This window comes from Pleurodeles waltl, chromosome 4_1 (assembly GCF_031143425.1).
Source record: "Pleurodeles waltl isolate 20211129_DDA chromosome 4_1, aPleWal1.hap1.20221129, whole genome shotgun sequence".
Lineage (NCBI taxonomy): Eukaryota > Metazoa > Chordata > Amphibia > Caudata > Salamandridae > Pleurodeles > Pleurodeles waltl.
Window position 1 is genome coordinate 607,667,495 of NC_090442.1, and position 12,938 is coordinate 607,680,432.

General features: G+C 48.2%; 1 protein-coding gene across 1 annotated transcript in view; it reads right to left on the reverse strand.

Annotated features, from left to right (window-relative positions):
* The window catches only part of UTP20 (UTP20 small subunit processome component), a 966,235-nt gene that overhangs the window by 788,509 nt on the left and 164,788 nt on the right, over positions 1 to 12,938 (reverse strand). The window lies entirely within an intron of this gene.

Below are 12,938 nucleotides of genomic sequence, written 5' to 3' on the forward strand. Positions count from 1 at the left end.
GGATCTTGGGTTGGAGTGGCTGAACTTGGCCTCCACCTACAAGGTGTCCCAAGTAAACCACAGTTCCCTGCCCTATCTGGCATTTGGATGCCTTGATAGAGAGGCCTGCAGATTGCAGAGCCTTCAAAACCTTCTTCAGGTGGACCAGGTGATCCTGCCAGGTGGAGCTGAAGACCGCAATATCATCAAGATAAGCTGCACTAAAGGATTCCAGCCCAGCAAGGACTTGATTCACCAACCTTTGGAAGGTGGCAGGGGCATTCTTTAAACAAAAGGGCATAACAGTGAACTGATAATGCCCATCAGGTGTGGAGAATGCTGTCTTTTCTTTTGCTCCAGGGGCCATTTTGATCTGCTAGTACCCTGCTGTTAAGTCAAAGGTACTTAAGAATTTGGCAGCCCCTAATTTGTCTATTAGCTCATCAGCTCTAGGAATGGGATGAGCATCTGTCTTGGTGACAGAGTTGAGACCTCTGTAGTCCACACAAAACCTCATCTCTCTCTTTCCTTCTTTGGTGTGAGGTTTGGGGACTAAGACCACTGGGCTAGCCCAGGGGCTGTCAGAGCGCTCAATTACTCCCAATTCCAGCATCTTGTGGACCTCCACCTTGATGCTTTCCTTAACTTGGTCAGACTGTCTAAAGATTTTGTTTTTGACAGGCATGCTGTCTCCTGTGTCCACATCATGGGTACACAGGTGTGCCTGACCAGGGGTTAGGGAAAAGAGTTCAGCAAACTGCTGCAGGACCTTCCTACAGTCAGACTGCTGTTGGCTAGAGAGGGTGTCTGAGTAGATCACTCCATCTACAGAGCCATCTTTAGGGTCTGATGAGAGGAGATCAGGGAGAGGTTCACTCTCAGCTTCCTGGTCCTCATCTGTCACCATCAACAGATTTACATCAGCCCTGTCATGGAAGAGCTTAAGGCGGTTCACATGGATCACCCTCTTGGGGCTCCTGCTTGTGCCCAGGTCCACCAGGTAGGTGACCTGACTCTTCCTCTCTAGTACTGGGTAAGGGCCACTCCATTTGTCCTGGAGTGCCCTGGGAGCCACAGGCTCCAGAACCCAGACTTTCTGCCCTGGTTGAAATTCAACCAGTGCAGCCTTTTGGTCATACCACAACTTCTGGAGTTGTTGGCTGGCCTCAAGGTTTTTACTTGCCTTTTCCATGTACTCTGCCATCCTTGAGCGAAGGCCAAGTACATAGTCCACTATGTCTTGTTTAGGCTCATGAAGAGGTCTCTCCCAGCCTTCTTTAACAAGAGCAAGTGGTCCCCTTACAGGGTGGCCAAACAGAAGTTCAAAGGGTGAGAATCCTACTCCCTTCTGAGGCACCTCTCTGTAAGCGAAAAGCAGACATGGCAGGAGGACATCCCATCTCCTTTTGAGTTTTTCTGGGAGCCCCATGATCATGCCTTTTAATGTCTTGTTGAATCTCTCAACAAGGCCATTAGTTTGTGGATGATATGGTGTAGTGAATTTGTAAGTCACTCCACACTCATTCCACATGTGTTTTAGGTATGCTGACATGAAGTTGGTACCTCTGTCAGACACCACCTCCTTAGGGAAACCCACTCTGGTAAAGATACCAATGAGGGCCTTGGCTACTGCAGGGGCAGTAGTCGACCTAAGGGGAATAGCTTCAGGATACCTAGTAGCATGATCCACTACTACTAGGATGTACATATTTCCTGAGGCTGTGGGAGGTTCTAGTGGACCAACTATGTCCACACCCACTCTTTCAAAGGGGACCCCCACCACTGGAAGTGGAATGAGGGGGGCCTTTGGGTGCCCACCTGTCTTACCACTGGATTGACAGGTGGGGCAGGAGAGGCAAAACTCCTTAACCTTCTGGGACATATTGGGCCAGTAGAAGTGGTTGACTAACCTCTCCCACGTCTTGGTTTGTCCCAAATGCCCAGCAAGGGGAATATCATGGGCTAAGGTCAGAATAAACTCTCGGAAACCCTGAGGCACTACCACTCTCCTAGTGGCACCAGGTTTTGGATCTCTTGCCTCAGTGTACAGGAGTCCATCTTCCCAATAGACCCTATGTGTTCCATTTTTCTTGCCTTTGGACTCTTCAGCAGCTTGCTGCCTAAGGCCTTCAAGAGAGGGACAGGTTTCTTGTCCCTTACACAACTCTTCCCTTGAGGGTCCCCCTGGGCCCAAGAGCTCAACCTGATAAGGTTCCAGCTCCATAGGCTCAGTTCCCTCAGAGGGCAGAACTTCTTCCTGAGAAGAGAGGTTCTCTTTTTCGTGTTGTTTTGCAGCTGGTTTCCCAGCTGACTTTCCTTTTCTCTTGGTAGGCTGGGCCATTTTTCCAGACTCCAGCTCTACTTTTTCACCCTGTGCCTTGCACTGTGCCCTAGTCTTGACACACACCAGTTCAGGGATACCCAGCATGGCTGCATGGGTTTTCAGTTCTACCTCAGCCCATGCTGAGGACTCCAGGTCATTTCCAAGCAAACAGTCTACTGGGATATTTGAGGAGACCACCACCTGTTTCAGGCCATTGACCCCTCCCCACTCTAAAGTTACCATTGCCATGGGATGTACTTTAGTCTGATTGTCAGCATTGGTGACTGGATAGGTTTGTCCAGTCAGGTATTGGCCAGGGGAAACCAGTTTCTCTGTCACCATGGTGACACTGGCACCTGTATCCCTCAGGCCCTCTACACTTGTCCCATTAATTAAGAGCTGCTGCCTGTATTTTTGCATGTTAGGGGGCCAGGCAGCCAGTGTGGCTAAATCCACCCCACCCTCAGAGACTAATGTAGCTTCAGTGTGACACCTGATTTGCTCTGGGAACACTGTTGATCCCACTTGGAGACTGGCCATTCCAGTTTTAGCTGGATCGGAGTTAGAAGTGGTATCTTTCTTGGGACAGGCCTTATCTCCAGTTTGGTGTCCAGACTGACTACAGTTTCGACACCAGGCCTTTTTGGGATCAAAGTTTTTACCCTTGTACCCAGGATTGTTTTGTGAAGAGGCTCTGGGCCCACCCTCCTGTGCAGGTTTTTGGGGGCCTGTAGAAGACTCTTTACTATTTTTATTTTTGGCTGTCTCACCACCTTTCCCCTGGGGAGGTTTTGTGACCCCTTTCTTTTGGTCACCCCCTGTGGAAGTTTTGGACACCCTAGTCTTGACCCAATGGTCCGCCTTCTTTCCCAATTCTTGGGGAGAAATTGTTCCTAGGTCCACCAGATGCTGATGCAGTTTATCATTGAAACAATTACTTAATAGGTGTTCTTTCACAAATAAATTGTACAGCCCATCATAATCATTTACACCATTTCCTTGAATCCAACCATCTAGTGTTTTTACTGAGTAGTCTACAAAGTCAACCCAGGTCTGGCTCGAGGATTTTTGAGCCCCCCTGAATCTAATCCTATACTCCTCAGTGGAGAATCCAAAGCCCTCAATCAGGGTACCCTTCATGAGGTCATAAGATTCTGCATCTTTTTTAGAGAGTGTGAGGAGTCTATCCCTACACTTTCCTGTGAACATTTCCCAAAGGAGAGCACCCCAGTGAGATCTGTTCACTTTTCTGGTTACACAAGCCCTCTCAAAAGCTGTGAACCATTTGGTGATGTCATCACCATCTTCATATTTAGTTACAATCCCTTTGGGGATTTTCAACATGTCAGGAGAATCTCTGACCCTAGTTATGTTGCTGCCACCATTGATGGGTCCTAGGCCCATCTCTTGTCTTTCCCTTTCTATGGCTAGGATCTGTCTTTCCAAAGTCAATCTTTTGGCCATCCTGGCTAACTGGATGTCCTCTTCACTGGAGTTATCCTCAGTGATTTCAGAGGTGTTGGTCTCTCCTGTGAGGGAACAAGCATCTCTGACTATTATTTTTCTCCCTAGATAGGACTGGTGGGGGGGAATCACCCTCCAAGTCACTATCATCTTCATCTGTGTTGCCATCCACAGAGGGGTTGGCTCTGTCATACTCTGCCAACAGCTCCTGGAGCTGTAGTTTGGTAGGTTTGGAGCCCATTGCTATTTTCTTTAGTTTACAGAGTGACCTTAGCTCTCTCATCTGTAGATGGAGGTAAGGTGTGGTGTCGAGTTCCACCACATTCACATCTGTATTAGACATTATGCTTCTAAAAGTTGGAATACTTTTTAAGAAACTAAAACTAGTTCTAGAATCTAATTCAAACTTTGAACAAACTTTTAAACTCTAAAAGAAATGCTAACAGGGACTAACACAAGGCCCTAGCAGGACTTTAAAGAATTTAGAAAACTTTTCAAATTGCAAAAATCAATTTCTAATGACAATTTTGGAATTTGTCGTGTGATCAGGTATTGGCTGAGTAGTCCAGCAAATGCAAAGTCTTGTACCCCACCGCTGATCCACCAATGTAGGAAGTTGGCTCTGTATGTGCTATTTCAAAGTAAGGAATAGCATGCACAGAGTCCAAGGGTTCCCCTTAGAGGTAAAATAGTGGTAAAAAGAGATAATACTAATGCTCTATTTTGTGGTAGTGTGGTCGAGCAGTAGGCTTATCCAAGGAGTAGTGTTAAGCATTTGTTGTACATACACATAGACAATAAATGAGGTACACACACTCAGAGAAAAATCCAGCCAATAGGTTTTGTATAGAAAAATATATTTTCTTAGTTTATTTTAAGAACCACAGGTTCAAATTTAACATGTAATATCTTGTTTGAAAGGTATTGCAGGTAAGTACATTAGGAACTTTGAATCATTTCAATTGCATGTATACTTTTCAAGTTATTCACAAATAGCTATTTTAAAAGTGGACACAGTGCAATTTTCACAGTTCCTGGGGGAGGTATGTTTTTGTTAGTTTTACCCGGTAAGTAAGACACTTACAGTGTTCAGTTCTTGGTCCACAGTAGCCCACCGTTGGGGGTTCAGAGCAACCCCAAAGTTACCACACCAGCAGCTCAGGGCCGGTCAGGTGCAGAGTTCAAAGTGGTGCCCAAAACGCATAGGCTCCAATGGAGAGAAGGGGGTGCCCCGGTTCCAGTCTGCCAGCAGGTAAGTACCCGCGTCTTCGGAGGGCAGACCAGGAGGGTTTTGTAGGGCACCGGGGGGGACACAAGCCCACACAGAAATTTCACCCTCAGCGGCGCGGGGGCGGCCGGGTGCAGTGTTAGAACAAGCGTCGGGTTCGCAATGGAAGTCAATGAGAGATCAAGGGATCTCTTCAGCGCTGCAGGCAGGCAAGGGGGGGCTTCCTCGGGGAAACCTCCACTTGGGCAAGGGAGAGGGACTCCTGGGGGTCACTTCTGCAGTGAAAATCCGGTCCTTCAGGTCCTGGGGGCTGCGGGTGCAGGGTCTTTCCCAGGCGTCGGGACTTAGGTTTCAGAGAGTCGCGGTCAGGGGAAGCCTCGGGATTCCCTCTGCAGGCGGCGCTGTGGGGGCTCAGGGGGGACAGGTTTTGGTACTCACAGTCGTAGAGTAGTCCGGGGGTCCTCCCTGAGGTGTTGGTTCTCCACCAGCCGAGTCGGGGTCGCCGGGTGCAGTGTTGCAAGTCTCACGCTTCTTGCGGGGAGATTGCAGGGGTCTTTAAAGCTGCTCCTTTGGATAAAGTTGCAGTCTTTTTGGAGCAGGTCCGCTGTCCTCGGGAGTTTCTTGTCGTCGTCGAAGCAGGGCAGTCCTCAGAGGATTCAGAGGTCGCTGGTCCCTTTGGAAGGCGTCGCTGGAGCAGAGTTCTTTGGAAGGCAGGAGACAGGCCGGTGAGTTTCTGGAGCCAAGGCAGTTGTTGTCTTCTGGTCTTCCTCTGCAGGGGTTTTCAGCTAGGCAGTCCTTCTTCTTGTTGTTGCAGGAATCTAATTTCTAGGTTCAGGGAGAGCCCTTAAATACTAAATTTAAGGGCGTGTTTAGGTCTGGGGGGTTAGTAGCCAATGGCTACTAGCCCTGAGGGTGAGTACACCCTCTTTGTGCCTCCTCCCAAGGGGAGGGGGTCACATCCCTAATCCTATTGGGGGAATCCTCCATCTGCAAGATGGAGGATTTCTAAAAGTTAGAGTCACCTCAGCTCAGGACACCTTAGGGGCTGTCCTGACTGGCCAGTGACTCCTCCTTGTTATTCTCATTATTTTCTCCGGCCTTGCCGCCAAAAGTGGGGGCCGGGGCCGGAGGGGGCGGGCAACTCCACTAGCTGGAGTGTCCTACGGTGCTGTGACAAAGGGGTGAGCCTTTGAGGCTCACCGCCAGGTGTTACAGCTCCTGCCTGGGGGAGGTGTTAGCATCTCCACCCAGTGCAGGCTTTGTTACTGGCCTCAGAGTGACAAAGGCACTCTCCCCATGGGGCCAGCAACATGTCTCTAGTGTGGCAGGCTGCTGGAACCAGTCAGCCTACACAGATAGTCGGTTAAGTTTCAGGGGGCACCTCTAAGGTGCCCTCTGTGGTGTATTTTACAATAAAATGTACACTGGCATCAGTGTGCATTTATTGTGCTGAGAAGTTTGATACCAAACTTCCCAGTTTTCAGTGTAGCCATTATGGTGCTGTGGAGTTCGTGTAAAACAGACTCCCAGACCATATACTCTTATGGCTACCGTGCACTTACAATGTCTAAGGTTTTGCTTAGACACTGTAGGGGCACAGTGCACCCTGCCTTAGGGCTGTAAGGCCTGCTAGAGGGGTGTCTTACCTATACTGCATAGGCAGTGAGAGGCTGGCATGGCACCCTGAGGGGAGTGCCATGTCGACTTACTCATTTTGTTCTCACTAGCACACACAAGCTGGTAAGCAGTGTGTCTGTGCTGAGTGAGGGGTCTCTTAGGGTGGCATAATACATGCTGCAGCCCTTAGAGACCTTCCCTGGCATCAGGGCCCTTGGTACCAGAGGTACCAGTTACAAGGGACTTATCTGGATGCCAGGGTGGGCCAATTGTGGAATCAAAAGTACAGGTTAGGGAAAGAACACTGGTGCTGGGGCCTGGTTAGCAGGCCTCAGCACACTTTCAATTCAAAACATAGCATCAGCAAAGGCAAAAAGTCAGGGGGTAACCATGCCAAGGAGGCATTTCCTTACACAAAGGTATTGCCAATTTGGGAACATGTGAACAGTTTTAGGGAAAGAGATCTGGCACTGGGGATATGGTTAGCATTTTCAGTCAGGATTCCATAAATTACCAGGCAAAAAGTGAGGGAGACCATGTCAAAAAGGGTCACTTTCCTACAGACTGGAGTGGGGCCTACTGGACCGAAGTGTGGCGGATCGGACTGGAGTGAGCTGGATCAGACTGGAGTGAGCTGGATCAGACTGGAGTGAGCTGGATCAGACTGGAGTGAGCTGGATCAGACTGGAGTGAGCTGGATCAGACTGGAGTGAGCTGGATCAGACTGGAGTGAGCTGGATCAGACTGGAGTGAGCTGGATCAGACTGGAGTGAGCTGGATCAGACTGGAGTGAGCTGGATCAGACTGGAGTGAGCTGGAGCAGACTGGGGTGAGCTGGAGCAGACTGGGGTGAGCTGGAGCAGACTGGGGTGAGCTGGAGCAGACTGGGGTGAGCTGGAGCAGACTGGAGTGAGCTGGAGCAGACTGGAGTGAGCTGGAGCAGACTGGAGTGAGCTGGAGCAGACTGGAGTGAGCTGGAGCAGACTGGAGTGAGCTGGAACAGACTGGAGTGAGCTGGAACAGACTGGAGTGAGCTGGATCAGACTGGAGTGAGCTGTATTGGACTGGATTGGGGTGAGGTGTATTGGATTTGAGTGCGGTATATTGGACTGGGCTGGATTGGGGTGGATTGGATTGGTGAGGGGTGAACTGGATTGGAGTGGGGTGGGTTGTGTACCTACCTTTAGGGGGTCTTAGTTTCTCCAGCTCCTCTCTACTGATGCCACGTCCTTGGGCGGGGGACTGCCTTTCACATTCTACTTAGCATATGGTTTGGTCTCCCCCTAGGGCCTCACTATTTTCTAATGTTAGGGTTGAGCACGCAAACGCTCTAGCCTGTTGCAATCTCTCTGTGGCCTTTTAACCAAGCCTATCAGTTTCGTTGGGTCGTGGGCTTGCCTTAAAATTCACTTGATTTCATTAGTGAAAGGCATGCATATGTCATTCCCTTTCCGGTGTTTTTCCCTCCTTGAGTGGACTGACCAACTACTGAAAACATAAGAGGCTCTATGTTTTCCGCATGGCTTCTAGACTACTTTTTCTTTTCATTTCCTATGCAGCGCAAGCTAGCTAGGCAGTAGTCGAGCGCTTTGCATGACATCAACCTTGTTACATGGATACCTGCAGAACTGCTGATAGGTTTGACTGCGAGCGAACTTCTGTTTCCTTTTCTGTCTCCGCTTCACGCTCATGCCATGGCGCTTTGAATTGGCTCACTTATGAGAAACTGTTTTACTTTTCATTTTCAATTTTTTGTGGCAAGAAAAGTCTGGTTAGGACTTTACAACGCTAATAGTTCTAAGTCGAACAAATGCGAGACCCATTACATTACAAAAGCTTGTTTTGACTATTTGCCATTGCTTTCTATGCTAATCACGGACTTTTAATGTGTACAAATTAGTGTGTTTACTTACCTTGCCTATTCAGTATTTTAGTATTTGTGTTACCATAATAAAGTACCTTTATTTTTGTAACACTGTGCAATTCTTTCATGTGTGTACGTGCTGTGTGACTAGTGGTATTGCATAAGCCTTGCGTGTCTCCTAGATAAGTCCTGGCTGCTCATCAACAACTAACTCTAGAGAGCCCTGGCTTCCCAGACACTGACTACATCTCACTAATAGAGGATACCTGTACCTGGTATAAGGTGACAACACCATAGGTGCTCACCACGGGCCAGCTTCCTATACAGACCACCATAGCCTACAAGGACAGCGCAGCCATAGAGGTTAATACCCAACTAAGGCTACTGACAGCTGTCAGTACCGCGAACAACACCTTAAGCTCACCGCTGACGGTGGTTGGGCTAGGGAGTAGGCTTCTTTGGGTTCAAGAGGTCCTTCTGCTGTTTCTGAGTGGGGGTTACTACCTGTTGTAGCAAACAACTGTCTTCTACTCTTCTGTTGGCTGGAGTGCTACAACCGCCTGCTTAACAGCTGCCTGACTAGTCAGGACTTCTTGTGGAGCAGGTAAGGCGTTACCATTGCCAAATTTGAAGTTCTTCCTCACTAGAGCAGAATTGCCTTGGTTTATTGGAACTTTTTCTAAAAGTTGTTAACCGTTCCTATAGTTCTTTTTCTGGGGCCTACATTTAGTATCTGCAGGTTCAGCATCTGCAAAATCTTTCGGAGGGGTATGACCCTGGGTTAGTACCTCCTTTGGGCTCGGAACAACCTGTGGGATGTAATTTCCCAGAAGACAGTCAAGGGGGAGGTCTGGACTGACTATCACCATCTGCCAACTAGATGTCCCAGCTATCTCCAAGTGTACTAAAGCCACAGGCCTAATAGTACTCTCACAATAGACAACCCTTACTCTTCTAGTCTACCCTGGTAAATGCTGGTCTGGGGATCCAACCTGTCATGCACAATGGCGTCACTGGCACAAGTATCCCTTAGGGCAGTGACTGGGATTCCATTCACCTGGATGTGATTGAAGTGTCTGCTTCCTCCTGTAATCACAAACTCACATTCTAGCTCTACTTCCCAGTTAAAGGATAAAAGGATGTACTCAACTGAGAAGCAATCCTCAAAGGCTACACTGACAACCCATTACCTACCGTTTTCTTGGGACAAGCTGGGTCCCCTCTGTAGTGCCCAACCTGCTGCCAGTCTAAGCAGGCCTACCTTCTAGGGTCTTTTTAAGCTTAGGGCCCTCCATACTCGGTTTACTACTAGAGTTGGGGTGGAATGTATATCTTCTTTATTTAGGGCCTGGGTCCTCGAAGGAAATGCTTTGGAGGACTTACCACCTCCTCCTTTCCCTTTTGTGGGACTTACCTCCCTTTCTTGGAATATCCCTCCTGATGTTTTTTCGAGAATCCTAGTCTTACCATGTTCATCAGCTTTCTCAGCCAGCTCTCTGGGACTTGAAAGTGAGGTATCTATTAGATGTTCATTTAACTTTTCTGAGGTAAAGTTTGACAAAATGTGCTGCTTCATAATAAATTTGCAGAGCTCTTCAGTCCTTCACCTTGGAACTCTTAAACCAGCAACCTAGTGTCTTGACTAAGAAGTCAATAGAATCTACCCAGGTCTGACTTGAGGTTTTGCAAGTCTCCTTGAACGTAATCCTGTACTCCTCAGTGGTGAGTGCAAAGCCCTCAATCAGGGTCTCCTTCATGAGGCTAAAGGACTCAGCATCTTCTTCACTCAGTGTCAGGAGCCTATCTCTGCACTTAGCTCAGAAAGCTCCCAGAGTAGAGAGCCCTAGTGTTTCTGGGGTGACCTGCTCATTCTACTTGCCCTCTCAAAGGCAGTGAACCACTTGGTTATGTTATCACCCTCAACATATTTGGGAACAATCCCTTTGGGGATTTTAGGGTTGAAAGTTTCCTCTCTTTCCCTATTTGTATTGTTGCTGCCACCATCCATGGGTGCTAGAACCATCTCAGCCCTTTCTCCTCCTACGGCCAACAGTTTGACCCCGAGGGCTATCTATCCTTTTGGCTCATCTCTCCAGCTCAAAGTCCGGATCCTCTTGTACTTCTTGGGCATGGAGGATTGTCATTTTAAGGCCTAACTAGCTAAAATACTTTTTACATTTCTAAATCAGTTGAACTTAACACAAGTCCTAACAGTTCAGATTTGAAATTTTGAGGAATTTGAAAAATTGAAAATCAAAACATATTTCTGTCAATTAAAGTCAATTGGAGATTCTTCAGTGGAATCACCTATTTACAGAGTGATACAGCAAATGCCTTGTATCCCACTGCTGTGCCACCAATGTAGGAAGCTGGCTATCTATGTAGAGTACCAATGTAAGGGGAGACTATGCAGAAAGTTCAGGGTGACCCTATTGGCTGGCAGGGGTTAAAATAACCTAAAAGCTCTCTTTTGTGGTAGTGTGGGTGAGCAGATACGCTTATGAGAGTATAGTGTTATGCATTTATTAAAAACATTTATTAAACACAAAGAGACAGTAAGCGAGAAACACACTCCCTTAAGAAATCCAACACCAATTTATAAAAATAACAAAGATTTTTATATTAATTTAGACAATAAGATCACCGTAAACAGGTAAGTAATTCACAAGTTATCAATTTTTATATCACAGTAAAATACACATACTGTGGGCTTCAAGCAGTAATGTTATCCTATAGGGAATAAACATTTATTGAATATGGTCACTTGGCAAAGACTTACAGCACCAAGAAGTCACCCTCAGTCGTCTCTGTGGTGTTCAGGTGCAGAGGTGCTTTTCGGCGTGCCCGTTAAAGTCAATGGGAAGCGGTACTGTTGAAAGTAGGCAACGGGGGGTGAGGGGGTACTGGGAGTCAGTCCGGGTGAACTCAAAGGTGGGGGGGCCTAAGGTCTTGAAGGTCATGAGCACGCAGGGACACCGTTGGTCCACTTGAACTCAGGTTAGGGGGCTCGTGTGCAGTGGTGCTTTGTCCGCCAGGGTTGTGCTGTGGAAGATTCTCACAGTACTTGGTTCCTGCAGACAGAGGCTGCTGGCGGTGACTGGGGGACCAGCCCAGCCAAACCCAAGAGTGGCACCGTCACCTCCCTCAAACTCTGGATGCAAGGTTTGGCTGCAGTAACACTTTGAGGCGTTGGGTTGCGGCGGTCAGAGACTCGGTCTGGGTTTAGCAAAAGGGGTGCAAACAGGACAGCTGGGCTACTCTCGATGTGGGTATCACTGTCCCTGAAGTCCCTCGACGTGCTGGTAAGTTTTCCTCGGCGAGGTGCCCAAATTGGAAAAAACAAGCCTTGGTTGTTGCAACTGCTCGGGTACTCAGGGTTTGGTCCTGTGGAGCTCCTGGGGGGGGTCAGCATCTCAACTCGCTGGGGAGATGGGGCTGACATCTTAGAGCCTCAGTGACCTCTTCCTGGCAGGTTGTTCCCTTGATGGATCCAATGGTCAGCAACACGGTGGACTGGACAACTGCTTTTGGTGCTTGCAGTTGCAGGGGAGTAGCTCACCTACTCCAAGGGAGATCTTTCCCAGTTGATGAGGTGCTGGGCAGTCCTCCAAGGGTTTTGGTGTGGTGAGGGTATCCTGCTCTTTGCAAAGTCGCCCCAGTGACTGTCAAAGTGTTAGCTGCCTGGCAGGGTTTTGTGCCACTCTTTGGTGCAGGTCTTCAGTTCTCGCGCTCTTCGGTCCACCTTCTTTTTTCCTTGGTTCCCAGTAGTTGAGTTTTGACTTGATCTGCTTTCCTGGTGTCAGGGGGCCCTCTAAATACTCAATTTGGGGGCATTAAGGGAAGTGAAGAGCAGTAGCATATGGGCTACCTACCATTGGGGTCACTACACCCCCTAGATAAAGACTTCCTGTGGGAAGTGTGCATCAACCTGTCCCTGGCCTTGGGATGCAGATTCACTAGCCATCCTGCTTGAGGAGTTGATAACACCTCCTGTCAGAACAGGCATTGTTCCTGATTTCGGAGAGCGGGGCTTTGTGGTGGTAGGCTGGTCAATATCAGTCATCCAGCACACAAAAGGGCTAGTAATCTTCAGGGGGCACCTCCAATGTGCTCTCTGGGTGCATGTCATAAATCCAATAATGGCAGCTGTATTGATTTATTAAGATGAGGTTTTTAAAATCCAAAAAGATTATTTTCTGTGCAGCCATCATGTGGCGAGGTCACTTGTGATGACCAGTGTCCAGTAAATGTTCTAAGATGGTTGGCCAGTCAATGATAATATCTAGAACTAGACATCACAGGGGCCTATCTGCTCATGCAAACATGCATTATAATGCACCCTGCCTTAGAGCTCTTAATGCTTTCTGTAGGGGTAACTTACAAATAATACATGCAGTCTGTGATGTCAGGCTGTGTGCAGTTTGTATGTGGGTCCCTCTGGGTGGCATAATATATGCTGCAGC